This window comes from Odocoileus virginianus, chromosome 13 (genome assembly GCF_023699985.2).
Source record: "Odocoileus virginianus isolate 20LAN1187 ecotype Illinois chromosome 13, Ovbor_1.2, whole genome shotgun sequence".
NCBI classification, from domain to species: Eukaryota; Metazoa; Chordata; class Mammalia; order Artiodactyla; family Cervidae; genus Odocoileus; species Odocoileus virginianus.
Window position 1 is genome coordinate 25,946,183 of NC_069686.1, and position 27,282 is coordinate 25,973,464.

The following is a 27,282-nucleotide window of genomic DNA, read 5'->3' on the forward strand; positions in this document are numbered from 1 at the left end:
ACCTAATGTCTTATGAAGCTCAATATTTAACTTCAGTGTATTAGAATATATTAACAGGGTTCAGTTCAGTTCAGTCGCTCAGTCGTGTCCAACTCTTTGCGACCCCATGGACTGCAGCATGCCAGGCCTCCCTGTCCATCACCAACTCCCAGAGTCCACCCAAACCCATGTCCATTGAGTTGGTGATGCCATCCAGCCATCTCATCCCCTTTCGTCCCCTTCTCCTCAATCTTTCCTAGCATCAGGGTCTTTTCAAATGAGTCAGCTCTTTGCATCAGATGGCCAAAGTTCAGCTTCAACATCAGTCTTTCCAATGAACACCCAGGACTGATCTCCTTTAAGATGGACTGGGGGATCTCCTTGCAGTCCAAGGGACTCTCAAGAGTCTTTTCCAACACCACAGTTCAAAAGCATCAGTGCTTCAGCGCTCAGCTTTCTTCACAGTCCAACTCTCACATCCATACATGACTCCTGGAAAAACCATAGCCTTGACTAGATGGACCTTTGTTGACAAAGTAATGTCTCTGCTTTTTAATATGCTGTCTAGGTTGGTCATAACTTTCCTTCCAAGGAGTAAGTGTCTTTTAATTTCATGGCTGCAATCATCATCTGCAGTGATTTTGGAGGCCACAAATTAAAGTCATCTACTGTTTACCCATCCATTTGCTATTAAGTGATGGGGCCAGATGCCATGATCTTAGTTTTCTGAATGTTGAGCTTTAAGCCAACTTTTTCACTCTCCTCTTTCACTTTCATCAAGAGGCTCTTTAGTTCTTCACTTTCTGCCATATTGGTGGTGTCATCTGCATATCTGAGGTTATTGATATTTCTCCCAGCAATCTTGATTCCAGCTTGTGCTTCATCCAGCCCAGCATTTCTCATGATATACTCTGCATATAAGTTAAATAAGCACAGTGACGATATACAGCCTTGACGTACTCCTTTCCTGATTTGGAACCAGACTGTTGTTCCATGTCCACTTCTCACTGTTGCTTCCTGACCTGCATACAGGTTTCTCAGGAGGCAGGTCAGGTGGTCTGGTATTCCCATCTCTTTCAGAATTTTCCACAGTTTGTTGAGATCCACACAGTCAAAGTCTTTGACATAGTCAATAAAGCATAAGTAGATGTTTTTCTGGAACTCTGTTGCTTTTTTGATGATCCAGCAGATGTTGGCAATTTGATGTCTGGTTCCTCTGCCTTTTCTAAAACCAGCTTGAACATCTGGAAGTTCATGGTTCACGTATTGCTGAAGCCTGGCTTGGAGAATTTTGAGCATTACTTTACTAGCATGTGAGATGAGTGCAATTGTGTGGTAGTTTTCGCATTCTTTGGGATTGGAATGAAAACTGACCTTTTCCAGCCCTGTGGCCACTGCTGCGTTTTCCAAATTTGCTGACATATTGAGTGCAGCACTTTCATAGCATCAGCTTTTAGGATTTGAAATAGCTCTACTGGAATTCCATCACCTACACTAGCTTTGTTGATAGTGATGCTTTCTAAGGCCCACTTGACTTCACATTCCAGGATGTCTGGCTCTAGGTGGGTTTTCACACCGTCATGATTATCTGGGTCGTGAAGATCTTTTTTGTACAGTTCTGTGTATTCTTGCCACCTCTTCTTAATATCTTCTGCTTCTGTTAGGTCCATACCATTTCTGTCCTTTATTGTGCCCATCTTTACATGAAATGTTCCCTTGGTGTCTCTGATTTTCTTGAAGAGATCTCTAGTGTTTCCCATTCTGTTGTTTTCCTCTATTTTCTGTACTGATCACTGAGGAATGCTTTCTTATCTCTCCTTGCTATTTTTTGGAACTCTGCATTCAAATGAGTATATCTTTCCTTTTCTCCTTTGCTTTTGGCTTCTCCTCTTCTTCTTCTTCTTCTTTTTTTTTTTTTTTTTTGGCTTCTCTTCTTTTCAGAGCTATTTGTAAGGCCTCCTCAGACAGCCATGTTGCCTTTTTGCAGTTCTTTTTCTTGGGGATGTTCTTGATCCCTGCCTCCTGTACAATATTCAACCTCCATCCATAGTTCATCAGGCACTCTGTCTATCAGATCGAGTCCCTTATATCTATTTCTCACTTCCACTGTGTAATGGTAAAGGATTTGATTTCAGTCATACCTGAATGGTCTAGTGGTTTTCCCTACTTTTTTCAATTAAGTCTGAATTTGGCAGTAAAAACTTCATGACCTGAGCCACAGTCAGCTCCCAGTCTTGTTTCTGCTGACTTTATGGAGCTTCTCCATCTTTGGCTGCAAAAAATATAATCAATCTGATTTCGGACAGTTACTGAATTGTTGTTTGCAGTGGTGTAGAATAACACAAGTGACTAAGTAGCCACAGTCTAGTTTTTGAAGAACAGATTATTCCAGACAAATTCAATTTCCTTTCATGCTAAAAATGACAAGCCATGTATTATGTGTAGGCGTAGATGGTGAGTTGGAATAAAATAATATGGTATCTTAAATTTCACTTGGTGTCATCACTGAACTGGACATAAAATTTTGTTTTATTGTTGGGTTGAATTTTACTCACTAGGGAGTAGCTAGCATCCTTAAGTTGTTATCCATGATTTACTTACATTTTCGCATCAGGTAGCCCAAGTATTGGAGTTTCAGCTTCAGTATCAGTCCTTCCAATGAGTATTTGGGACTGATTTCCTTTAGGATTGACTGGTTGGATCTCCTTACAGTCCAAGGGACTTTCAAGAGTCTTCAGTACATGGACCACCTGATGCGAAAAACTGACTCATAGGACAAGACCCTGATGCTGGGAAAGATTAAAGGTGGGGGGAGAAGGGGACAACAGAGGACGAGATGGTTGGATGGCATCACTTATGTGATGGACATGAGTTTGAGTAAGCTCTCGGAGTTGGTGATGGACAGGGAAGCTTGGTGTGCTGCAGTCCATGGGGTCGCAAAGAGTTGGACATGACTGAGAGACTGAACTGACTGACTGACTGACCTTTAGGAAAGTATCCCAAGGACATTGTCCATGGGCTTCCCTGGTGGTCCAGACAGTAAAGAAGGTGCCTGCAGTGCAGGAGGACCCGAATTTGATCCCTGGGTCAGGAAGATCCCCTGGAGAAGGGAATGGCAACCCACTCCAGTATTCTTGCCTGGAGACTTCCATGGACAGAGGAGCCTGGTGGGCTATACAGTTCATGGAGTCACAGAGAGCCGGCCATGACTGAGCAGCTAACACACACACACAGCCAAGTATCCCAAGAACATGGTCCATGGTCCAGAATGACTGGTGATGTTTGTAAAGATCTCTGTCAAGGTATGCTCACCAGGCTTTTGAGTGACTCTATCTTTGATCTTGAAATTAATTTTATACTTATTTTCTCAACTATTTTTTGGCACTTAATTGTAAATTTGCTGCACCACGGTGATTCTAATTAATCATCAGTTAACAAGAAAATGTGAAAAGCTCTTACAGTCTAGAGGAGCTTAAGAAGACACGAAGACTAAAAGCAATATGTTATTCTGAATGCAATTCTGGGACAGAAAAGGAACACTGAGTAAAAACTAAAGAAACCTGAATAAAGTATGGACTTTAGTTGATTATAATGTATCAGTTTTGGTTCATTGGTTGTGACAAATCTACCATGTTAAACTAATGTCAGATATTAAAAATATAAGAAATTAGGTGTTGGGTATACAGGAACTCTGTATATTTGCACCTCTTCTCTAAATCAAATATCTAAAATAGCCAATTCTCCCATTCTCTGCCCCCCACCCAAAACTTGCTCAGTACATGTTGCATTTTATGTCTTCACATATCTAAGAAAAATGAGAAGTATAGAAAAGAAACAAGAAAAGTAGAAGATGAGGGAGAATAAAAATGTCTGAGTTAAACTTATCTGGCTTAATAAAGAGAACAGTGTGTGTGCATGTGTCGGGGGGGAGTTCTAAGAGTTGTTTCTTATTTTATGAAAGGTGTTCACAGATATATCACTGAATAGGAGAAAAAAGGAAACAAAATTATATAGAAAGTTTAATTTAGATAAATAATTTTTTAATAAAAAGTTGATTTTCAATCAAAATAGCTTGATAAAAAGCAAGCATATATGGAAAACTTTCTTAAAAGCTAAGGATTATCTCTTGCACTGTTCTGTATAGTAGTTACTGGTCACATGTTGCTACTTAAATACAGCTGGTAAAATAAAGATTCAGGCTCTTCATTTGCTCTACCCATATTTCAAATGCTCAGTAGACACATGTGGTTACCATATTGGACACTTCAATTGACATATAGTATGATTTAAGGTAAGCAGGAATTGAGAGGAAAGTGAGAAAATCAGGATTACAGTTTGGTGCTTAATGGATGCATTCCTCCATTCATTCCTTATCATATAAAGTATTTCCTATATGCCAGACTTAATAATAAGAATGTTTTTAATAATATATTAATATATTAAATGTTAGCTATGTAAGCAGATACTATTTGACTACATTCCATGTATTACTTCGTTTAATTATCCAACACTTTATCAGATAGATAGTATCATTATTTTCATGTTAACAGGTAAAGAGACTGAGGCTCAGATAGAGTAAAACAGCTTTTTCATAGTTGCCCACCAAGTAATTGCTAGCATTAGGCCCTTGTGCTCCAAACCAGGTCTGTCTGACTCCAGACTCTAAGTTCTTAATTGCTGTGCTTTATTGCCACTACTCCGTCTTGAAAATACAATGAAGAACAATGAACACCATCCCTGCTCCAAAGAGCATATAGTTTTAACCAGTCTGAGCTTCAGTTTCCTCCTTGCAGGCTGGGATAAGTTATGGCACAGTCTGGCTTTGTTACTAGATCTTTTTATAAATCCCAGGCAATTAAATGCAGGCTTTAATGAAACTAGTACATGTAACTGGCAGTGTAATTTCTGAACATCTTTTCTCCTTGGGAAAATCATAGTAGTCGTGGAGAGTTCACCGAACTTGCGCTCATGCACTAGAATCTTTGGGAAAGGCACCGACTAGGATAAGATGAAGAAAAAAAAAATGGACTGTGTTTATATTCTGGGCTTAAAAATTCCCCTTGTTCAGAGGAGAATCAGCTGTCAGGTTCAACTTACTACAGGAAGCAGTAGAAATGAAGTCTGTTTCTGTAGCTCTGTCCCCTTGGGGACCCAATGTCTCACAACAAGTACGCTTCTATTTGAAGAAAGCCTTAAGTGAATCCCACATCCCAAGGTAGATGTTTGTTTACACTTTGCAGATCGAGTTCCATGGCGCCACATTTAGGGCAAGTTAATTCTAACACTGCCTACCTCCATCTCTTCGAAATAAGGGACTTCATTTTATTTTGAATACTCTTCCCCTATCATAAGCTATTTAATTCCTGTCCTCCCACACACATTCTAACCAGAAACGCTAAGTAGTTGCGTGTTAGCATTAAAAATACATCAATAATGTAATGTATAACTTTGTGGTCCCCTATTGTACTTCATTATATTTTTTTCCCCTCTTTGGAAAAATACACAAATCACAGTTTATAGAAATTAAGGTAGATTAAATCACATAGCCATGGAGATGTGCAGAGTGGGAGAGGCTGAAAGAGCTTACAGTTTCCCCCAAATATGTGATTGGTACAAAGAAGATACTAAACTGAAGGGTCTGCACCCGAGACAAGCCCGTATAATTATTTGACTCTGTTACTGATAGAAGAACTGTTACTAATGTTACTAATGAAAGAACTCTACACATCAGCATTACTTTTTGTTATTGTTGTCATTATTATTTTAGTTGTTTTGTTGTGCTGGCAGAAGCATGGGAACAAAACAGTGACCACAACACTTTGTTTTTCGCATAGAGGATTTTTTCTTGAATTTCCATGAGGTTATATGCATGCTTAATCAACCCAACATATTTGTGAAGCACCTATTGTGTGTAAGACACTTACTAAACCCCTCTAGAAGCTTACAGTCTAATTAGAGCAGACATAGGATATACACTCAAAGATAAGTAAGGCATTCAAACATTTCTTACAGATTCTTAGTAGGGGCACTTCATTCTATAAACATGTGTTCCAAGCTCCTCCTCTAGTGTCTTGGCTTTCTGAAGGTTATCATAGAGCCATAGATGTGAAAATTTCCATAATAAGTCTTGGCAGGCAGATTAAGGATTCTCCTCTTTAACAAAGCTAATCAGGCAGAACTTTAAAAAAAAAGAATGTTACATTAGAACCACTGAAATAACTTCTATCTCATTGTAAATTTTTTTTTTTTAATTCTACATTATGATTGAAGAGTGAAGGGAAAAAAAGGAGAGAGGGAGATAACTCTGACCTGGGAACTGGCACAATAGATCTGAAGGAACTTCAAAGTAAAACAATTATCTCTGTAACACGGGTGATTTGGAATCTCTTTGTTAGCCATTTATGACAGACATGTAATACTTTGACATTAATTTAGACACTGGCATTCCTAGAATCTTGCCATACTGCCAGGATATTTCTGTCTCAATAATATATTGATTATATTATTGTAATGAGTTGGCCAGTGACTCATAGTTCCAAAGAAATTATACTAAATTTATCTGAGGGAAGTAATGATGAAAACTTCAGATTTATTAAATGCATGTCTCATATCCTTGTCATATTAACACTCACCTATTGTGTGACTTGACATCAGCCTATGCTTTTTAATGTGAATCGGAAGCTGTGAGTAATTCATTGATGTTATATAGTACTTAACACATTGATGTGGTGTTTAAAATACAGTAAAAATCCTCTTCAGCTATTAAAAGACTACAGGAAAATTTAGATACATGAAATTTCCATTCTTGGTCGCTGTTCTGAAAATGCGTTTAAAACTACGTGGCCACTTTTGACAGTTGCCTTTTGGTTGTTTGTATGTGGACCCTGATGAGTAGACAGGTGACAGGTAACTGTGAATATGGCTATAAATTACCAGTTTGTTCTTAAATCATGAGGCAGAGGCTGGAACAGTTTGTCAGGAGGTATCTACCATGTAGAGCTCTGAGTTCAGATTATACATGCTGCCAAGACTAAATGCTTGTTTGGGATGTACTCATGGTCAAACCCAACTTTTTCACTCTCCTCTTTCACTTTCATCAAGAGGCTCTTTAGTTCTTTTTCACTTTCTGCCATAAGGGTGGTATCATCTGCATATCTGAGGTTATTGATATTTCTCCCAGCAATCTTGATTCCAGCTTGTGCTTCATCCAGCCAGGTGTTTCTCATGATGCACTCTGCATATCAGTTAAATAAGCAGTGATGATATACAGCCTTGACGTACTCCTTTCCTGATTTGGAACCAGACTGTTGTTCCATGTCCACTTCTCACTGTTGCTTCCTGACCTGCATACAGGTTTCTCAAGAGGCAGGTCAGGTGGTCTGGTATTCCCATCTCTTTCAGAATTTTCCACACTTTGTTGTGATCCACACAGTCAAAGGCTTGACATAGTCAATAAAGTAGAAATAGATGTTTTATTGGAACTCTCTTGCTTTTTCGATTATCCAACGGATGTTGACAATTTGATCTCTGGTTCCTCTGCCTTTTCTATAACCAGCTTGAACATCAGGAAGTTCACGGTTCACATACTGTTGAAGCCTAGCATGGAGAATTTTGAGCATTACTTTACTAGCGTGTGAGATGAGTGCAATTGTGTGGTAGTTTCAGCATTCTTTGGCATTGTCTTTCCTTGGGATTGGAATGAAAACTGACCTTTTCCAGTCCTGTGGCCACTGCTGAGTTTTCCCAATTTGCTGGCATATTTAGTGCAGCACTTTCATAGCATCAGCTTTTAGGATTTGAAATAGCTCTACTGAATTCCATCACCTCCATTAGCTTTGTTCATGGTGATGCTTTCTAAGGCCCACTTGACTTCACATTCCAGCATATCTGGCTCTAGGTGAGTGATCACACCATCATGATTATCTGGGTCATGAAGATTTTTTCTGTATAGTTCTATGTATTTTTGCCACCTCTTTTTAATATCTTCTGCTTCTGTTAGGTCCATACCATTTCTGTCCTTTATTGTGCCCATCTTGAATGAAATGTTCTCTTGGTATCTCTAATTTTCTTGAAGAAATCTCTATAGTGTTTCCAGTTCTGTTATTTTCCTCTGTTTCTTTGCATTGATTGCTGAAGAAGGCTTTCTTATCTCTTCTTGCTATTTTTTGGAACTCTGCATTCAAATGGGTATATCTTTCCTTTTCTCCTTTGCCTTTCTCTTCTCTTCACAGCTATTTGTAAGGCCTCCTCAGACAACCATTTTGCCTTTTTGCAGTTCTTTTTCTTGGGGATGGTCTTAATCCCTGCCTTCTGTAAAATGTCAGGAAACTCTGTCCATAGTTCATCAGGCACTCTGTCTATCAGATCTAATCCCTTTAATCTATTTCTCACTTCCACTGTATAATCTTAAGGGTTTTGATTTAGGTCATACCTGAATAGTCTAGTGGTTTTCCCAATTTTCTTCAATTTAAGTCTGAATTTGGCAATAAGGAGTTCATGACTTAAGCCACAATCAGCTCCCGGTCTTGTTTTTGCTGACTGTATACAGCTTCTCCATCTTTGGCTGCAAAGAATATAATCAATCTGATTTTGGTGTCGACCATCTGGTGATATCCATGTGTAGAGTCTCTTGTGTTGTTGAAAGAGGGTATTTGCTATGACCAGTGCTTTCTCTTGGCAAAACTCTCTTAGTCTTTGCCCTGCTTCATTCTGTATTCCAAGGCCAAATTTGCTGTTACTCCATGTATTTCTTGACTTCCTACTTTTGCATTCCAGTCCCCTATAATGAAAAGGACATCTATTTTGGTGTTAGTTCTAGAAAGTCTTGTAGGTCTTCATAGACCCATTCAACTTCAGCTTCTTCAGCTTTACTGGTTGGGGCATAGACTTGTATTACTGTGATATTGAATGGTTTGCCTCAGAAACAGAGATCATTCTGTTGTTTTTGAGATTGCATCCAAGTACTGCATTTTGGACTCTTGTTGACTATAATGGCTTCTCCATTTCCTGTAAGGGATTCTTGCCCACAGTAGTAGCTATAATGGTCATCTGAGTTAAATTCACTCATTCCAGCCCATTTTAGTTCACTTTATTTGTGGGGGCGGGGGGGGCCTCCAAAATTACTGCAGATGGTGACTGCAGCCCTGAGATTAAAAGATGCTTGCTCCTTAGAAGGAAAGTTATGACCAACCTAGACAGCTATTAATGAGCAGAGATATTACTTTGCCAACAAAGGTCCATCTAGTCAGAGCTTTGGTTTTTCTAGTAGTCATGTATGGAAATGAGAGTTGGACTATAAAGAAAGCTGAGCTCCAAAGAATTGATGTTTTTGAACTGTGGTGTTGGAGAAGACTCTTGAGAGTTCCTTGGACTGCAAGGAGGTCCAACCAGTCCATCCTAAAGGAAATCAGTCCTGAATATTCATTGGAAGGACTGATGCTGAAGCTGAAACTCCAATCCTTTGGCCACCTGATGTGAAGAACTGAGTCATTTGTAAAGACCCTAATGCTGGGAAAGACTGAAAGTGGGAGAAGAGGATGACAGAGGAGGAGATGGTTGGCATCACTGACTCAATGGACATGAGTTTGAGTAAGCTCCGGAAACTGGTGATGGATAGGGAGGCCTGGTGTGCTGCAGTCTATGGGGTCACAAAGATTCAGACATGACTGAGCAACTGAACTGAACATGGTCAAAAGTTCCTTTTCTGCGTGTTTTGTTTGTTACTGTCTATAGTGTGTACCACCTCTGATAGCTCTGTCCTGTACCTTACATGGCACCTACAACATGCATGATCCATTCAACCCCTTTAAGTAGTTATTATGCTCTGGAGGTAGATTTCTTTTGTTTGCCTTTTTTTTTTTTTGGCAGTCTCCTACCCATAAACCCTTCACCTGTGCTACGCATGGAACATCTGCCGATTGCTAAAGTTAGAAAAATTGGTGACAGCAGTTAACGAGTTTACCTGTCACGTCTTCACTCGCAGAGAAGGGGCACATGTGTCTCCAGGCCATCCCGGGCTGGTGCAGTACCTTTTGTCAAATACAGTTTGCCAAGTCATGCCAGCTGGGTAGATAATGTGAGTCATCAGGTGATCTCACAGTTCCTATTCCAGTCTGATCTTGATGTTACGGTTGGTTAAGTATTATTGATGAACCAATCTTTTTCCTAAAATAAACCAATAGCATTCTTTCTCAAAAAAAAAAAAAAAATAGCAATCTCTACCACAGATGACAGTCATGTTATAAAGGCCGAAATCCTTTTCTCTCTTCCAAGTTCAGTTCACTGTATTGTGCATCTACATTAGGCATTTAGTTTATTTTGAGGAGGATATCAGTTACCGAAAATGCTTTGTTTATAAAAGATAAACATTCATGGTGGCATCGTTACACTATATATTTGCCTTTAAGTTGAATCAGGTAGTTTAGTTATTTTGTGTAATTAAGGAATTTCTTTTTATGGGATTTGTTGTTTTGTTTTGTTTGTTTCTAAACAGTCAAGACCTTAATTTTAAAAAATCATCTTACTCTGTTCTAACCTAAAGTTGCCAGCTGACATTGTGAAACACTGCATCAACTATTAACATGGCATCATTTTAGTATTTGACATAATCCTTTTTGGCAGCTGAAATTTAAAAGGGATCACATTTATTTTAATATCATTATAAAATTATTGTAGTGCACCCAAGCAGATCACTCTAGTTTTACTAAAGTCAGGCTTTTCTGTCCATCGGAGTTAACTTTTTCTATCTAATAGAAGAATATAAGACTTGTGATAATAATTACTGTTTTTACTTAGATATTCAATTAATGTACAAACCATTTGAACACCCTTTGCTCCCTGTAAAAAAGTAGGTATCAATACTTCCTTCAGCAAATGCTGGAAGAGTATGAATAGGTATTTAAATTTTCTTTTATTAAATCATTCACGTTTGTGTTATAAGGATAACCATTTTTAATCCTAAAGTCCTGAGTATTTAGAAGAAATTTTTGTTGCTATGGAAGTAGACCTTAATATACATTATTTTGTTTCTTTTAGAGTTTGCTCAGCAGATTATGGTTTTTGAAATCTTTGTCATCTCTGGAAGAAAGCCATAAGAATAACTTGAGATGTAGTATCTGTCAAAGGAAGTAGTCTTATTCAGCCTTACTGTGACTGACAGGTTGGTTATAGAATGTGCCATTTCATTTTATCTTTAATCTACAAATTTTAAAATGAAATTTTCTTTTTAAGTTCATAATTATAACAATTGGAGATTCATTCACACAATCTTTGCCCTTATTTCTTGGTTTCTAAAAGTGGAAGTGTTTTGTTGTTATCAGGTGTATGGATTTATAAGAATAAGTGAAAGTCGCTCAGTCGTGTCTGACTCTTTCCTACCCCCTGGACTATATAGCCCATGGAATTCTCCAGGCCGGAATACTGGGTGGGTAAGCTGTTGTCTTCTCCAGTGGCTCTTCCTAACCCAGGGATCAAACCCAGGTCTCCCTCATTGCAGGTGGATTCTTTACCAGCTGAACCTCAACGGAAGTCACATGGATTTATGAGAGAATGTACCCCAAGATGTGAGGGAAAAAATGACAATTATATTTCGAGTGATTTTTGACCAAATAGTTTTTCAGTTTAGAAATACAGATAAATAGAAGTAGTACTTAAATTGATTAGTACAAGAGATGTCTTTTCTTTCCTTTAATATGTATCAGGAGGTTTGTTAACTATGCTGCTGGGAAATTCTTTCTGAAATCAGTCTTAAATTTCATCTATGTTTTACCCAATTTTAAGCCTTGTTTCCAATAGAAATAGAAAATAATGTTAATCACTGTGTAATATTGTTTTATGGTTGCTTATGAAAAGCTGGGATACTGCTTGAATAAGGCTTCATTCCTATCTACTTTTAGACTGTTCATCTAGCTAACAAGTGTCCTTGGATTTTGCTAATTAAACATATTTTCTTACTTGACCTTTCAGTGAAGTTCAACAAAGTTGGCCACTGCCTCCCTATTTCACGTATTGATTCGTCTTATGGTTGACCATGATCTTCTGGTTCTCTTCCTAGCTTAGTAGTATATCCTTCTCATTATCCTTTACTGATTCATCTTCTGTTTGAAATCTACATGTTAGCGTGTCTCCCAGGGCTTGGCCCTTCTTTTTAACCTATACACTCTCTGTACATGATTTCATTCAGCTTCATGGTGTTTTTAAATACTGTTTTCTGGGAGCTGATGGCTCCCACATATTTCTCTTTGGTCATGATGCCCTTGAAAAACCAGATTTCTGAATCTAACTGCCAACTGGGCATTTCTACCTAGGTGGGTAACTTTCTTGTCTAGCCAAATTTCCACGTCTCCCAGGTTTCCCTAACAAAGTATATAGCACTGTTTACTTGCTTGCTAAAACTAAAACCCTCTGAGCTATTCTTAATTGCTCAGTTTCCCTCAGTTTGAGTGCTGATCATCAGGGCAGTAACTGTTCTCTTGGCAAAGCATATGGGACAGTTTTTGTCATACAGGATTAGAAGAAGCCATTCCCCACCATGCAAACCAATGTGGATAACTTGGTCATTTTCCATTCTATCATATCAGTTTAATTCTCTGAATACATCTTACCTCTATCAGTAATTTTTCTTTTTTGTTAACTTGTTTATTTTTCTATTTCCCATGTTATTTGTGGAGGTTTTGTTGTTGTTTCTTTCTCAGAACTCTGTGAGACATTGAGTTAATGACTGTTAGCTGATTTGTTCATTCATTCGTAGTCATAAACACATCCTGCGGACCATTCATGTGCCAGGCATTGTGTTAAGGACATAGCATGAACTCAAATGTAATTCTGCCCTTAAGAGTTTCACAGTTTAGGGGTGGAGAGAGCTACACAAATAAACAATTACAGTACACTGTAATGAATGCAACAGTGGAAGCCTGTCCAAAGTACAGAAGCAGCTTAGACTAAGATGTGGTTAACTCTATGGGAGGGTATAGAGTTGGAGGGATCCCAGTGAAGGGGGGATTTACTCCTTAAAACTCAAGGATTTACTTGTTTTAAAACATGTACTTTTCAAGTAAACAATGGGAAAAGAATAGGGATTTCCAGACTGAGATGCTCGCATATGCCAAGGCACAGTGGTATGCAGTAACTGGGAAATATGTCTCAGCATATGTTCTTGCTCAAACATGGAATGTATGTGGATAACAAAGGGAGTCTAACTGGAAAGGCAGCCAGAGGCAGAAAGGGCCAGGTTTTTCCTACTAGGAAGCTTAGTCTTCATCCTGTGGGTCAACTGATGAATTTTGACATTTTTTAAAGTAGATAGTATATATGTTTACATTTTAATTTTAAAAAGATATATTCTTTATAGCAATGGTGTGGGGGAAGAATTCAGAGGCAAGTAAACCAATCTAGAGGGCAGAGGTGAGACAAGAGATAAGGCCTGAATGATGCAAATATGTTAGGGATGAAGCAAAAAATATAGAAATAGAGAAAGAAGTCTCAGGTGAATGAAAAGTGCTTCAGAGTGGGATTGAAGGAGAGAAGAGGAAGCCAGTGTTTCTATCTCCGTATACAGGGCCTCTCCAGTATAACACTAACCAAAAAGAGGGTGCAGAAAGGAGAACAGATTAATATGGGAATACTTTTTATTTGATAAATACAATATATATTGAGTGTCCAAATATATTAGAGAGAGAGACAGGGAGAGTGTGTCACTGTGCTTGGAACTCTTTTCTAAATGAATTTAGGTTTAGATTTCTCGAGCTGAAGAATTTACAGAAAATCCTCTGCTGTGTAAAAATAATCAGAGTTTGTTTTGAAACCTCCAAGTCTAGTCCTAATTTTGCCAGTAGCTAACCGTGTGATTGTAGCATTTCTCTGTGCTTTTCTGTTTGTGTTGCGATAAGCATGGAAACGTAGAACTCCTGACTTCTGAACATAAGTTCAGATAATGAACCACATTATCCCCAGTCTTGACTCTCCTGTGGTCTTGAAAACGCACATAACTTTGGGCAGTCGGAGGAGACAGCTCCTCCTTCGCTGATTGTCTTTTTGGTGCATAACTCTGCTGGGCATAGGGTTATGCTGAGGAACGAGGAAGAGAGAAAATCAGTGTTCTCTTTCTCTGGCCCGCAAGGGATTCAGCGTGAGTTAATGTAGCCCTTGGTGACTTGGGATTTGCTTGAGAGAGACTCTGCCCTTTATTCCTTCCTGTTCACATTCTTTCTACTGCACTCAAGTTTCAAAACCAGACCCAGATGTAGTGATGTGTGATTATAAGGGAAGAGGGTCAACTTCAGTTCTGACATATATTTGCACATCCTGGGGTTTTAAACAAATAAAATGAGTGTTCATTGCTGATTCATGTTTTGCTTTTGGTCCCTGGATCGTTTTCTGCTGCAGTCACATGGCATGCACCATGGTGGTTCTCATCATATAATGCATTCTGGGGTCTCCTGAATCCTAAAGCACTTTGTAAAAATAAAACCATAGGTCTCATTTTTCTGATGAAGAGAGCAAGGCATAGAGAGTTTTTACAAAGTGATACAACAAATAAAGGGGGAAAAAGAATCCAGGATCATTTTTTTTTTCACTCTCCATTAAATGATACTCTCTCATGCTTTTCTGTTGTCAAAAGCCCTCTCTACATTCTGTATTGTTAGGTCATCATTTCCTATAGTTTGCACAATACGGTGTATTATGGATTGCTCACAAAGCAGCAGATATGAATTCTTTATAATGGATTTATTCTTTTCAATTTTTTGTCATCTTTGGGCTTAATAGAAATAGTTCAGCATGTTATATTGTGTGATCTGTTCCTAAATAGATAAAAGATTTCTGTGTTTTGAAGGAAACACTTATATTGGTTAATTTGCTGCATTGCCTGCAGGAATGTTAGTCTGTAGGAGGAAAACAACTGCTTCCTGACAAGATTTTCTTTAACTCTGCTAGAAACTCTTATTTTCACAGTAAAATAAAGAGAAGTAATCCATAAACAATTAAAGAACGATACCTTCAGGAATGTTTACCATCCCTCAGCCGGAACATCTAAGAATGTGAACCACAAAGATGTCTTTTCTGACAGGAAGAAAGGCTCTTTCTTAATTCCCTTCCCAGCTTGTAAACCACAGCACCGTGGATGGAGGGAGCACGCAAATGTGAGCATAGACATTTTCTCCTCAGATAGAAAGTTCCCTGCCTGCTCTTTGGAGAGCAACTAGTCTAACTATAATAGAAAGAGAGTGTGCTTTCCTTAAAGAAATTAAACACGACTGTCCACAATGTGCAAAAGACTGTGAAATTGAAAGTGTGTCCCTGGAGTGGATAAAAAAAAATAATAATAATAAGTGGCAACTCAAAACAGACCACTGGCAAATAATCAATTATCTTCTGAATTACTGTATAAAACTCCTGTTCATTTTGCCAGCCCAATGGGGAAACAGCTCCTACATAAGAGGCAGTCAGTTTAGAAGTGGGAGTTGTTTTCAGTTTTACTTCCAGGGTACCTTTGTGTAAACATCCACTGTCTGGCATACTGATATGATGCAATGTTAAAAGCTCATGTGATTGTTTTGCAGAATTAACCACAAAACAGCAAACTCATTCAAAAAGAGATGTTGTCTGTTTGATCTTTGGGGTCTTAGTATTGGCTCACATAGCTTCAATTGTTAAACTGAGATAACAGTTAATCTTTCCTAAAAATTAAAGACGGGTTGAGAAGAATTTTGCTGGGTTAACACTAATTTAGTAAATTTGAGTTGAATATGTTTGGCTTACAGATAGATTTAGAGCTGGTTTAAGCATAGGAAATAGGAAAAGGAATGATATTTTACTACTGGCTGCTCATATAGATAAAAATGGGTAGAAATTTAGACTGTGTTTAAAATGTGGGGGTTTAATAAACAATACACATTTCTGATAACTTTCCAGAAATATGGGCCCATGAAAATGTACAAAATTATCCTGCATCTCTCTAGCAGAAAAGTATCATAGATGAAGCAGTTTTGAAAACCCATTGAAGGAAAGACTGTGAAGGAAGGAAATACTGTAACAGAGAGATCTTCACTTCTCATTGTCTTTGCTACTTTTTTTAAATGGGGAGGAAAACTTGCTCAAAATCTGAGCAGAGTTTAAGTCCCCTTAATACAAATCACAATGGATCCATTCCTTTAATTAATAAGAGACCGACTTCCCACAATCCCAGGTAGTCAGTCCTAGTTACACCCAGCCTGCCCCTACCACACACAGACCCACATGCACATGCATGTAATTACAGATGAGGACATAAATGCTAATTGCCCATAGATAGACAACTAACAAATGGCAGTACTGGGGTTTATCAAGTCATGTTTAGCTATTAAACTGTCTTTGCTTTGACTCCTAAGTCACTTGTCTGTAGGCTGAAGAGTAAACTATCTTTTGTTTACTGACATTTGAAATTCAGAATAGTTCTTCAGCAGCTAACAAGCTGCTTATTCTATGATAACATACTTAGTCTTCATCTGTTCTCCAGCCATTTTAAAAAGATTTTTTTTTCTTAATACATACTTATGGTTTGACTTCCCTGGTGGCTCAGATGGTAAAGCGTCTGCCTACAATGCAGGAGACCCAGGTTCGATCCCTGGGTCGGGAAGATCCTCTGGAGAAGGCAATGGCAACCCACTCCAGTACTCTGGCCTGGAAAATCCCATGGACGGAGGAGCCTGGTAGGCTGCAGTCCATGGGATTGCAAAGAGTCAGACACGACTGAGTGACTTCACTTCACTTCTTCACTCGTGGTTTAAAAAGAAGAAAAATAAGAAATTCAAACAACACAAAGCCGTATACAGTAAAAGTTAAGTCTAATCCTTCCCTGCCCTGGGGTATCCCACCTCAAGAGGTACACACTTTCCCAGTACTGTCCTAGGTCAAAGATTCCTTGAATGTGCAAATGGTCATGTATATATCACCCTCCACTTTCCCAGTTTACATAGATGGTTACACACTATACAACACAGTTCTGATTGTTGCTCTTTTCCACTCCATCTATTAGCAAAATCTCAGTCAGGTCTAACTTGTCCATCAAAGGTGAAATTATTTGCTGTGTTGTAAGAGGCTGGATGAGATCAAGTCTTTGACTTAACTCTTTCCCAATTTGTAAAGGATACAATATTCTCTCTTTGTATCTTGCACGCATTTTTAATTGATATGTTGTCAACACTTCCATAAATATTTCTATGTGGTAGTGATTTTTCTCATTGAAATATACACTGTGACAATTTGGTATATTTCTCCACCTATTAGATAACATCAGTGAGAAGGGAATGAAGCAACTCTTACTGGGTGCATCGGTTCTTTCATGCCTAAATTGCATTATGCTGCTATGAAAGTTTGGAATAATATAGCACTACACCACCACTTAGGCTACCCAGAGGCCTTGAGAAAACTGATAAATCTCCCAAGAGAGAGTTGACTCTTTTTATACAATAAGATCAAAGGCATGACAAGTTATTTTCCCCTTAATCCCATTTTTTTTTTCAAATGTGTTACAATATTCAGCCTTCTTTATTTGGTAATTTTCTTGCTCATTAATGCATCAGCAATTGCATTTATGAGTTGAAGCTTATTTTTCATCTTGGTGTTTGGATAACATGACTGAAATTGGGTTTTATTACTGTGAGCAGTTGTTATACTAGGCATTCCAGGTGTTTCAGTGACAATCTCTGCAAATTTAGGAGAAGGAAAAAAAGTTTCATGTGAGTTTTTACCTAGCAAATAATAACAATCTAATTACCATTGTAAGAAATGCTTATAAAAGAGCCTGTTCTTTTCACTTTCTTGAAGCCCATTTGTTTATCTCCCTTCATAAAGTGACTAAAATATTTCAGGCCACCTGAGATGCTGTTTCAGAGTTAATTCAAGGAATGGGTTTTCATTAGCTTAGATTTAGAATTTCATTTAATATCTGGGGATAGCCAAGGTTTATTCCTGTGCTTCTTGAGGGCTTTATCCAGAAGAGTTTCTGGATCACATCTTCTAGTTCAGAGGTGCATCTAATTCGATTTTCCATGTGGAAATGCATTTAAAGAATGTTTTGGGTAGTTTTTTATTAACAATTTAAATTTTTTTTTTCTTTTTGGCTGCACTGCATGGCATGTGGGATCTTTGTTCCCTGACCAGGGATCGAACCTATGTCCCCTTCATTGGAAGCTTGACGTCTTAACCACTGGACCACTAAGGAAGTCCTGCTTTGGGTATATCTGAGAATAGGATTTCCTAGTAATTTAGGTTGGCTATTGGGTTTAATAACCCTGCTGCTGCTGCTAAGTCTCTTCAGTCGTGTCCGACTCTGTGCAACCCCATAGACGGCAGCCCACCAGCCTCCACCATCCCTGGGATTCTCCATTAATAACCCTGTTGCTACTGCTACTGCTAAGTCACTTCAGTCGTGTCCGACTCTGTGCAACCCCATCCCTGGGATTCTCCAGGCAAGAACACTGGAGTGGGTTGCCATTTCCTTCTCCCATGCATAAAAGTGAAAAATGAAAGTGAAGTCGCTCAGTCATGTCCGACTCTTTGTGACCCCATGGATTGCAACCCACCAGGCTCCTCTGTCCATGGGATTTTCCAGGCAAGAGTACTGGAGTGGGGTGCCATTGCCTTCTCCATTAATAACCCTAGTTCCTCTCAAATTATTGGACCAATGGTAGCTATGACAATAGAGCAGTGTACATTCCAAATTTCTTCTGGAGTCATTTCCTCAAAATATTTCTTTTCCTTTGTTCTGTTTTGATTTTCATCTTGCTTCTCATTTTGTTTCCAAAAAGCAATTTGGGTTTTTGAACAAATGTGTTGAACTTATCATTCCTTCTTTAGATTTTTTTTGCATAATTACCATAGAATTTCTAATTAATTTTTAGTGGACAGAGAGTATATTTATGGTCCGCTTAAAGAGTTGGATACAGGGAAAGACTCATGTGTGCACACAGATGACATGGTTGTTTTGACTCTTTTCTGGCTATGAAACCGTATATTGGGTATAAGGAGTGGATAGTATAAAGAGTTTCTTGAACATTGGATGAAAGTTCAGAAACAGTCAGAGTGATGTAATTTAGGCATGAAAGAACCGATGCACCTAGTGAGAGCTGCTTTGCTCTTCTCCTGACGGCGTGCAAAGACAAGTAAGAGCGGCTGGGCATGCTTCCCAAGAGGGGCTGCTTATGTGTACCCACTCCTCAAGGTGCCCGTGGCAGGCCCTTGGACTGCCACAGCCTGGGTCCTGGCCCTCAGGCCCTTGTACACAGATGAGCATCCCACAAATGCCCCTGCGATATGCCTCGGGTGTTCCTCTACTTTTCAAGGAACCAGTTACCTACCACACACAATGGGCTCCCTAAAATTACCCAATAGTGCCTATTGCTCCAAGGACAAGTTACCCCAAGAAAGAAAATATCAGGATTTTTTAAAAATTAAAACAACAAAAAAGGTCTGATGGTGACTGTTTTCTAGTCCCCTTTTCCCCCTTTCCCTTTAGTAGCTCCCACTACTCTCAGGGACTGCCTGGAATAGGCGAATGATGTGGTTATTCCTAGCTTTTCAGTTTATACTAAATCTGGGAAAGTAACCTGTAACTACAGGTTTCACTGCATTCTTAAGCTTCCAAACATAAAATTACCATATATATATATATATAAAAGTTCCAGAATCTCAAAATTGAGTACATTGTACACTGTAATTTCTGTTACATATTTCTGAAATCTTTTCATCCAAGTATGACTAAGTCTATTTTTTACACTATTTGGCATGACATACTAAAAATGTGTAATAACAGATTCTACCTGTCTTACCATCAGAGTTTGGTCAAGCGAAAGAACTTATTGCTGGTTACATACAGGCTTCCCTTTATTACATTAGCCTTCTCTTTTGTGTTAGGTGATTACTGTAGAATTCCTCCTGAATTTTCAGCCTCATTCAGTCAACTTTGAGTGAACCCCATCTTAACACACATGCATCCACCCACACACAGATACACACACACACACACACAGACCCACACATGCAGACGTACACTCATCTGTCTGACATCCTGATCTTTGACAAATGTCAAATTTTGCAAAAACCTCTTCTGGCACATTTTATGCCAAAATGTTCCATTAGAATTTATCAGTGTTTATGTTTCTAGATTAGTCCTTTTCCATTACAGAATCTATTTTATCATCCCTGCTAATTAAATTTGTTGAGAGTGAGGAGGCTTCCTAAAACAGAGTTCTAGGGTGGCTTCAAATTTAGCTGAATAAAATCAGTGGGGATTAGGTAAGGACCTGACATCAAAACAGCATTAGATTTAATATCATTATTGGAAATATGATTTCTGTTTTGGAACTTTTCCTCCCTTCATCATCATAAGGAATAATATATGTCTTGGCACTATTTGTAATTTATTTTTCTCCTAGAATGGAGTCTGTCTGTAGAGCTGGATTCTTTGGATGAACAAAAGATAAGTACAGGTTTCTTATTGTTTGCTTTCAGTCAATTTGACTTTTAAAGATGGCCTTCTTTCTGTTTTCCATTTTCAGTGTATACCTGCTTATACATATATCTTCAGATCAATAAAAGAGTGGATATTTAAAAGTGTCTGTGGTGGCCAACAGTTGGAATCATGCCAGGCAACTTTACAATTTAAATTCTTCCTGGGCTCTAAAGGTAGATGAGGCCAACTTTCCTTTTGACTCAGCAGGCAAGTTTTACTATGATAAGAGTATTGCTATTTTAAAAAGCAGCTCTTGAACAATCTAACTCCAGAAAGCATTCCCATCCTGTGAAATAGTACAGAAGTGCCTGCTTCCTTATTGATGAAACAGTGGAAAATAATGCCTGTTAGAGGCAATTTTAATCATTTAATAGCTTGGCTTCTGACTCTTCTAACCCAGACTCTCATGCCACATCCAGTGTCCCAGTTTTTCTGATTTGGTAGGTGGAGGCAATCTAACCTTCTCAAGTTTAGCACACTACAGAAATTTGGCTCGATGAACCCCTCTAGGAGTGGGGCCTGACTTGGTTAGCTTCACCTAGCTAGGGGCTGGATTAGTCCTAAGCATAAGTTTAGCTTTCAAGTTTTATGCTTTTATGAGATACCTTCCTATTTTTCTTACTGTTTCATTATAACCTTATACGTTTCATTTCTAATTAAGTTCTGTTTTAGGATAATGTGTCACGGCTTGTCTTGTTGTTTTTTTTTTGTTTTTTTTTATTTTTTTTTATTTTTTTTTTCCCATTTATTTTTATTAGTTGGAGGCTAATTACTTTACAGCATTGCAGTGGTTTTTGTCATACATTGAATTAGCCATGGATTTACATGTATTCCCCATCCCGGTCCCCCCTCCCACCTCCCTCTCCACCCCATCCCTCTGGATCCTCCCAGTGCACCAGGCCTGAGCACTTGTCTCATGCATCCAACCTGTATACAGAGCGAAGTAAGCCAGAAAGATAAAGACCATTACAGTATACTAACACATATATATGGAATTTAGAAAGATGGTAACGGCTTGTCTTAAAGCTTCTGGATGTTTAGGACCCTTGATGTCCAATAAAGAGTATAAGGTGATCAATCAATCATCCACATCAAGAAAAAAATTTATTCAGCTCCCAAATTATCTCTTGGTATCCCTAAAAAAGAGTCAACAACCAGTGGGTAATATTTATTCACTAATAATCTTACAGATGTATTTATTTTATATATGAATAATCTTGGGGAGATGTGTTTTGTTGCTCACACTAGTTATATATCTGACTGTTTGCAAAAGAAAAGCTACTTATTCCAAATCTGAGTCATTTGATTTAAAAATATTCTTAATCTAACTTGACATTGTTGAAAGGATTTTTATAAAAAGCTACTGAAGAAGCGATGAAAGCTTACCTGGCTCAAGTCACTTATTCTGTAAGTACTTCACCCAGGTCTTCCTCACTGCAGGCAGATTCTTTACTGTCCAAACCACCGGGGAATCCCTCTAGAATCTTAGTAGGACCCCATATGTCTCTGCTGCCTGGAGTGTTTAGAAAAGGAGTTATCTTTGCAAATATAGATCTGTGTGTGTGTGTGTGTGTGTGTGCGCGTGCACGTGCAAGCAAACATGTACATTGTTTTAACACAGGGTATGTTTCAGCATAGCTTCGCATGATAACAGAGCTGACAAACACATTAGAAGCCCCTGGTCTGACTTCTCATCCTAGGCTGGAAAGCGCTCTTCAGTTTATCAGTCTCCTGCTAGAACTCTTTTCCTTTGTGAATTAATAAAATAACCCCTCCTTTCTTTTTTCTTCCCATTGATTAACTGTGAGGGTCTGTGAAAAATAACTAGGCCTAGAGACTAGCACATAATGTAGATTTGTTCTTCAGCCTTTCCCCTTCCTCTTTACAGGGCAATTCTAATCCATTTGATGCTGATACACTTGATGCTTAAAAGTTAAATACAACAATGAGTTTTATCCTAATTCTTATTAGTAAGCTTGAAAGTGGGTCAAAGTCCCAACCACCCAAAAGAAATAATTACTTAGCACTCAGCATTAGCTCTCTAGAGGATGTGAATACCTGATTAGTATGTCACCATCTTCATTAATAACCTATCTTTTCTTAACCTGATTGGCGCTAAGTACTGTGCCAAAATTAAAATCAAATAACATGAGGTTTTTGTCTATAAACAGTTACAGTTTAATAGATACTTTTCATCATTCCAGGATGCTCTCCTTTCAAATACAGATGAGTATAAAGTGTATTAAATATTATACAACATCCTGTGTGATGAGGGCTTTCCTGATAGCTCAGTTGGTAAAGAATCCGCCTGCAATGCAGGAGAACCTGGTTTGATTCCTGGGTTGGGAAGATCCGCTGGAGAAGGGATAGGCTACCCACTCCAGTATTCTTGGGAATCAGTAATACAGTCTCTATTATAGTTCTAGAAATCGAATGAAATCAATGATAGGAAATGAAATAAAAGAGTTAATGAAATTTATGGGAAAGCTCCTTTTTTATTCACCTTTCTTCCGGTCTTCAAGATTATTCATAGGTCAAGACTTTCACCTCTTCAGAATGAGACATATGGATACCAAAGCTTCAGATTCTTCTTATATTCATATTAGGTCTTGGCTTCAGTTTATCAAGACATCTCTATAAAAGTCCACAGCCATAGATTGTTTAGATAGTATTAAACATAGATTGTAAACACATCCTTCTGTCTTTCTGTTACTTTTAGAACTAAGGAAAAAGAAAAAGTATCCGTAAAAATCTTTCTAAAATAAATAGTAATAAAAAGTAAAAACTACTGAAAATATCTGTTGTAGAAAATCTATTTTGCATTTCGCACTAATTTCCATTTTAGAGATTCATTGGTGAGGGGGAGGAACTGCTGTAAATAGACTGAAACCACATAAATATTTTAAAATTTCATACTTAAATTACTCTCTGATATAAAACATTAGTAATGGTATTTTTAAAAATTAATACTAATGCCTTAAGATAATAAATCCAAAATAAACTGAAACCATAATTTGGTTCTGGAAAAGTTGATAATGTTATTGTCATAGTTTTATCCATAAAAGCAGCAGAAATATATGAAGTTTAAATGAAGCTAAGTGTCACCTTCAATTTTGTAGCCAAAATACTTTTCTTTTTTTTACTTTTAATTTGTTTTTTTTTTTTTAAGTTTTCCCTGTTATCAAACTCTGTTCAGTCTCTGGTAACAACTTTATATATTTTAATAGAAGGAAATAATGCAAAAGCTCTAGAACTAGACTTAATGGCTGAGGATTGTGCCTATTTTTGTTTACTATTGCAACTCCCAGTGCTGACATAGGGCCTGAGGTATGACAGAAATAATTCATATTTATTGAGTGCTTATTCCGCACTAGAAGTTGTCTGCACATGTTACATGTATTAGTATGTTTAATCTTCACATCAGTCTTTTGAAGTAGGTGCTACTTTACAGATGAGAAAACTAGGCCCAGATTAGTGGACTATGTTGCCAGTAAGTAGTAGAGTTAAAATTCAGTCTGGAAATCTTGCTCTAGACCTTCCTTGTCTCTTAATTACTGTTATACCATACTGAATGTATTAGACAAACTTTAAGTGTTGAATGAATAAAAGAGTGAGAGTGAATAAACACACAAATCTACCCTTTTCTATTTAGTGGTTATCACCTCAAGGTTTTCAAAAGAAAGTATGTTAGCACAAGATACACATGTTTAAAGCAAGGTGGCTATGTATATATTTGAGAGGGCATGTAGAAAGATGTGCAGTTTGAGTGAATGTAGGTCTTTATGAGTTCTTCAAGGTCATTTATATATATATATATATATATATATATATATATATTTCCAATATTTATTAAGCTTACAATGAGCTCAGTACTGTTTTTCAATAACGCCTTTCAAATTAATATATATGAGTTACATATGAGAGACAATAAAAGGAGTAAGTCTTAGCAAAAAGAAAAGAAAAGTGGCCAAATTATTTAGGTCTAAGGCACAATCAGTTAGTATTTGTTGTGCCATAGTAATTGGTCAATTCCTACATGCACTGCTAAGTATGTGTTTTGTTAAAATCACTCATTTCCTCTAACATCTATTTTTCTTAACTTGCAGAACAAGAAAGACAATTAGAATTGAGTTTGCTGGGAACCAGTGAAAATTACTCAGCAAATATAAAAAAATTGAGAAATTATGGATGATAAGGTTATGGAAGTTCGAAGAGTGTTTGTGAGGTCTACGAGATGGGTGTGGGAATAATTCATATTTTTCTTCTTAAACAAGCCAAAGTACATAAACTTCTTTACCAGAACATCTGTTAACTAATCTAAGCAAGAAGTTTAACTGTTTAATGTTTAAATAGATATTTTATATTATTGCCTAAATTTGGGTGAATATACTTGCTCAGAGTAATTTCAGAATAGACAATTTACCAGTTTATCTAATGTTTTGGTAAAATATGTTAAAAATGTAGAAAGCCCTATCCCTAGTTATTAATTTTCTAGGCTCATTCTTAACATTTTTATTGGTGAATTTGTGTGTGTGAGTCTGTATGTTAGTTAATGGATCTTTTCCTGTCACCTTCTTCTCTTTTGTGGAATTCTCTTCTCTGAATTGCCTGACACTAAGTGATACAAATTTCTAAATATAGGCAGGAAAGCTGTTATTTTTTATTTAGCTTTTACTGTGTAATGGAATTTGTGACAAGATTATTTGCTACAATGTTATTTTGTATCTTGATTAGTGTTCTTTGTAAAGGACCCAGAGATATGTGTACAAAAGGTGCTATATGAGCTGTGAATGGAGGAGCAAATGACCTTCATTCAAATATAGCCAAGTGGCCATTACCAAAGTTTTAAGCAATTTGAACTGCCTAACTGGAAGTATGACAATAGTAATTGTGGATGTCCTTAATGGATAGCTATACACACTTTGATCAGTGAATACCCTAACTTCACTTTGAAAGAAGCAACTGCAACTAGGTATAAGTTTTGCTTGAATTAAGTCCTTTAAAATTGGCATTTTAGAAACTTCTTGCACAACCCTAACCTGCTGAATGTCTTTACACTAAAAATAACATGGTCCGGGGTTGTGTATCATAAGTATGTTTGCCTATGATGTCATGACTTGCTATCAAAAGTCTTATCTCTAAATGGAATAAATTGGGCTTAGTGGTGCTGCCAGTATTGTACCTGTTTGAGTCACACAGTGGACACCAGCAGAGTATCAACCATGTAAACTTTCTCTAGTAAAGGTTAGCTCTCATTTCTTAAAGCATTACATTTCTAAATGAATATAGAATGAAAAAATTGGCAAAAATGTTTCAGATCCCTTGCCAGGCAACTCTACAACTCTGTCACCCCTCCTTAACCACAGTACATCTCCCAAATCAGTGATTTTCAAAAGCATCTGAACAGTAAAACTTTTTGTTTTCAAACCAAGTCAAGCTTAGAACCCCAAATTATAAAATGGATAAAAGCAGTGAAAGGATAGCTTTAAGTCTTTAGCATTTGCCAGAAAATACTTAATTGTGGCATCTGTGAAGCATCTTTTGTTGGGTTGGTGCAGACCCCTGGGTTCCCACTGAGTCCAATTTGAAAATCACCGGGCTGTCCACAAGGCTTAGAGCTCTTTAGAGTAGAAACTATTCCTTTAGTTCCTGTACAAAGTCATAGTGTTGCAAGGAATTCAGCAGCTAACTAAAAGCTTCCTCATCTAGAATTTACTTATCCAGCTACCCCAAACATCAAACTTTATGTTAGAAGGTATATGCACTTTGTTCATAGGAAAGTCCTGTAAGCTCTCATCTTCTCTTTTCACAAAGATCACATAAGCTTAGTTGTCCACTTTTTCTGTGTCCATAAGAGACAGTCTAACACCAGGAGAGAAACAGAAAATATAGAAAAATCAGAAAGTGGAACTACAATTTATCACAGCATTTTAGGATCATTTTAATACAGAATCGTATGTCTCCAAGTACATATTCCATTATAGCACATTGTTGCAATATAGATGTCAGTGATAATGATGGTTAGTCATTATGAAGAGGGAGGGAGAGAAGAAGGGAGAAGACTGGAACACACAGAAAGGCTTGACATTTAATAATTTATGATGAAAACCTTCCTGAAGCATATCCTTACTTTTAAAAATAGAATATGTCCACCATTATTTAACCTGTTTTGGCAGGTATCTTCTATTTTTTAAAGTATGGATATGCTTCAGGAAGGTTTCATCACAAATTGTTAAATGTCAAGCCTCTTTCTGTGCGTCAGTCTTCTCTTCCCTCCCTTCCTCCTCACAGCCTGTAGGATGCAATGAAATCAGCACATTGAGGCTATGAAAGAAAATCTGTGCTCAACCTCTAGCTTTCTAGTTCCATGACCTTAGGCAGTAGCGTTACTCAAGCTCTCTGTCTGTGTAGTGATGAGGTTTAATGAGATAAGTGATGGGCAAATTAGTTAGAACTTAATAAGTGTTTTCCTTCATCTCGTAAACTCATTGTTCATGCCGTGTTACCTTTAGCTTCAGCTTGGTTTACCTGTTGCGGTTAGTGAATCACTCAAAAACTCCGTAGCTTACAACCCGCTTTATTATTTCTCATGTTTATGTGGGTTGACTGGGTGCAGTTGGGCAACTCTTGAAGTACTGTTGGCTGGGGCTGCAGTCATGGCAGGACTCATTCCTGTGCCGGAATGGCCAGTACAGTCATTCAGATGTCTGCTGTCTTGGTGTGGCTGCAGGGAGGCTGGACTCAGCTGGGACACTAGACAGCTGGGCCTCTCTCTGCTGTAGTCTTAGGGCCTCTTCCTCTTGGTCTGGCCCCTC

General features: G+C 37.8%; 1 protein-coding gene and 1 non-coding gene across 2 annotated transcripts in view; both read left to right on the forward strand.

The window, feature by feature from the left end:
* Nucleotides 1–27,282, forward strand: part of FIGN (fidgetin, microtubule severing factor) — a 131,791-nt gene that overhangs the window by 60,644 nt on the left and 43,865 nt on the right. The window lies entirely within an intron of this gene.
* On the forward strand, nucleotides 16,520–16,591 carry TRNAC-ACA (transfer RNA cysteine (anticodon ACA)). Its single transcript has one exon. It is a non-coding gene; the product is annotated as a tRNA-Cys (tRNA).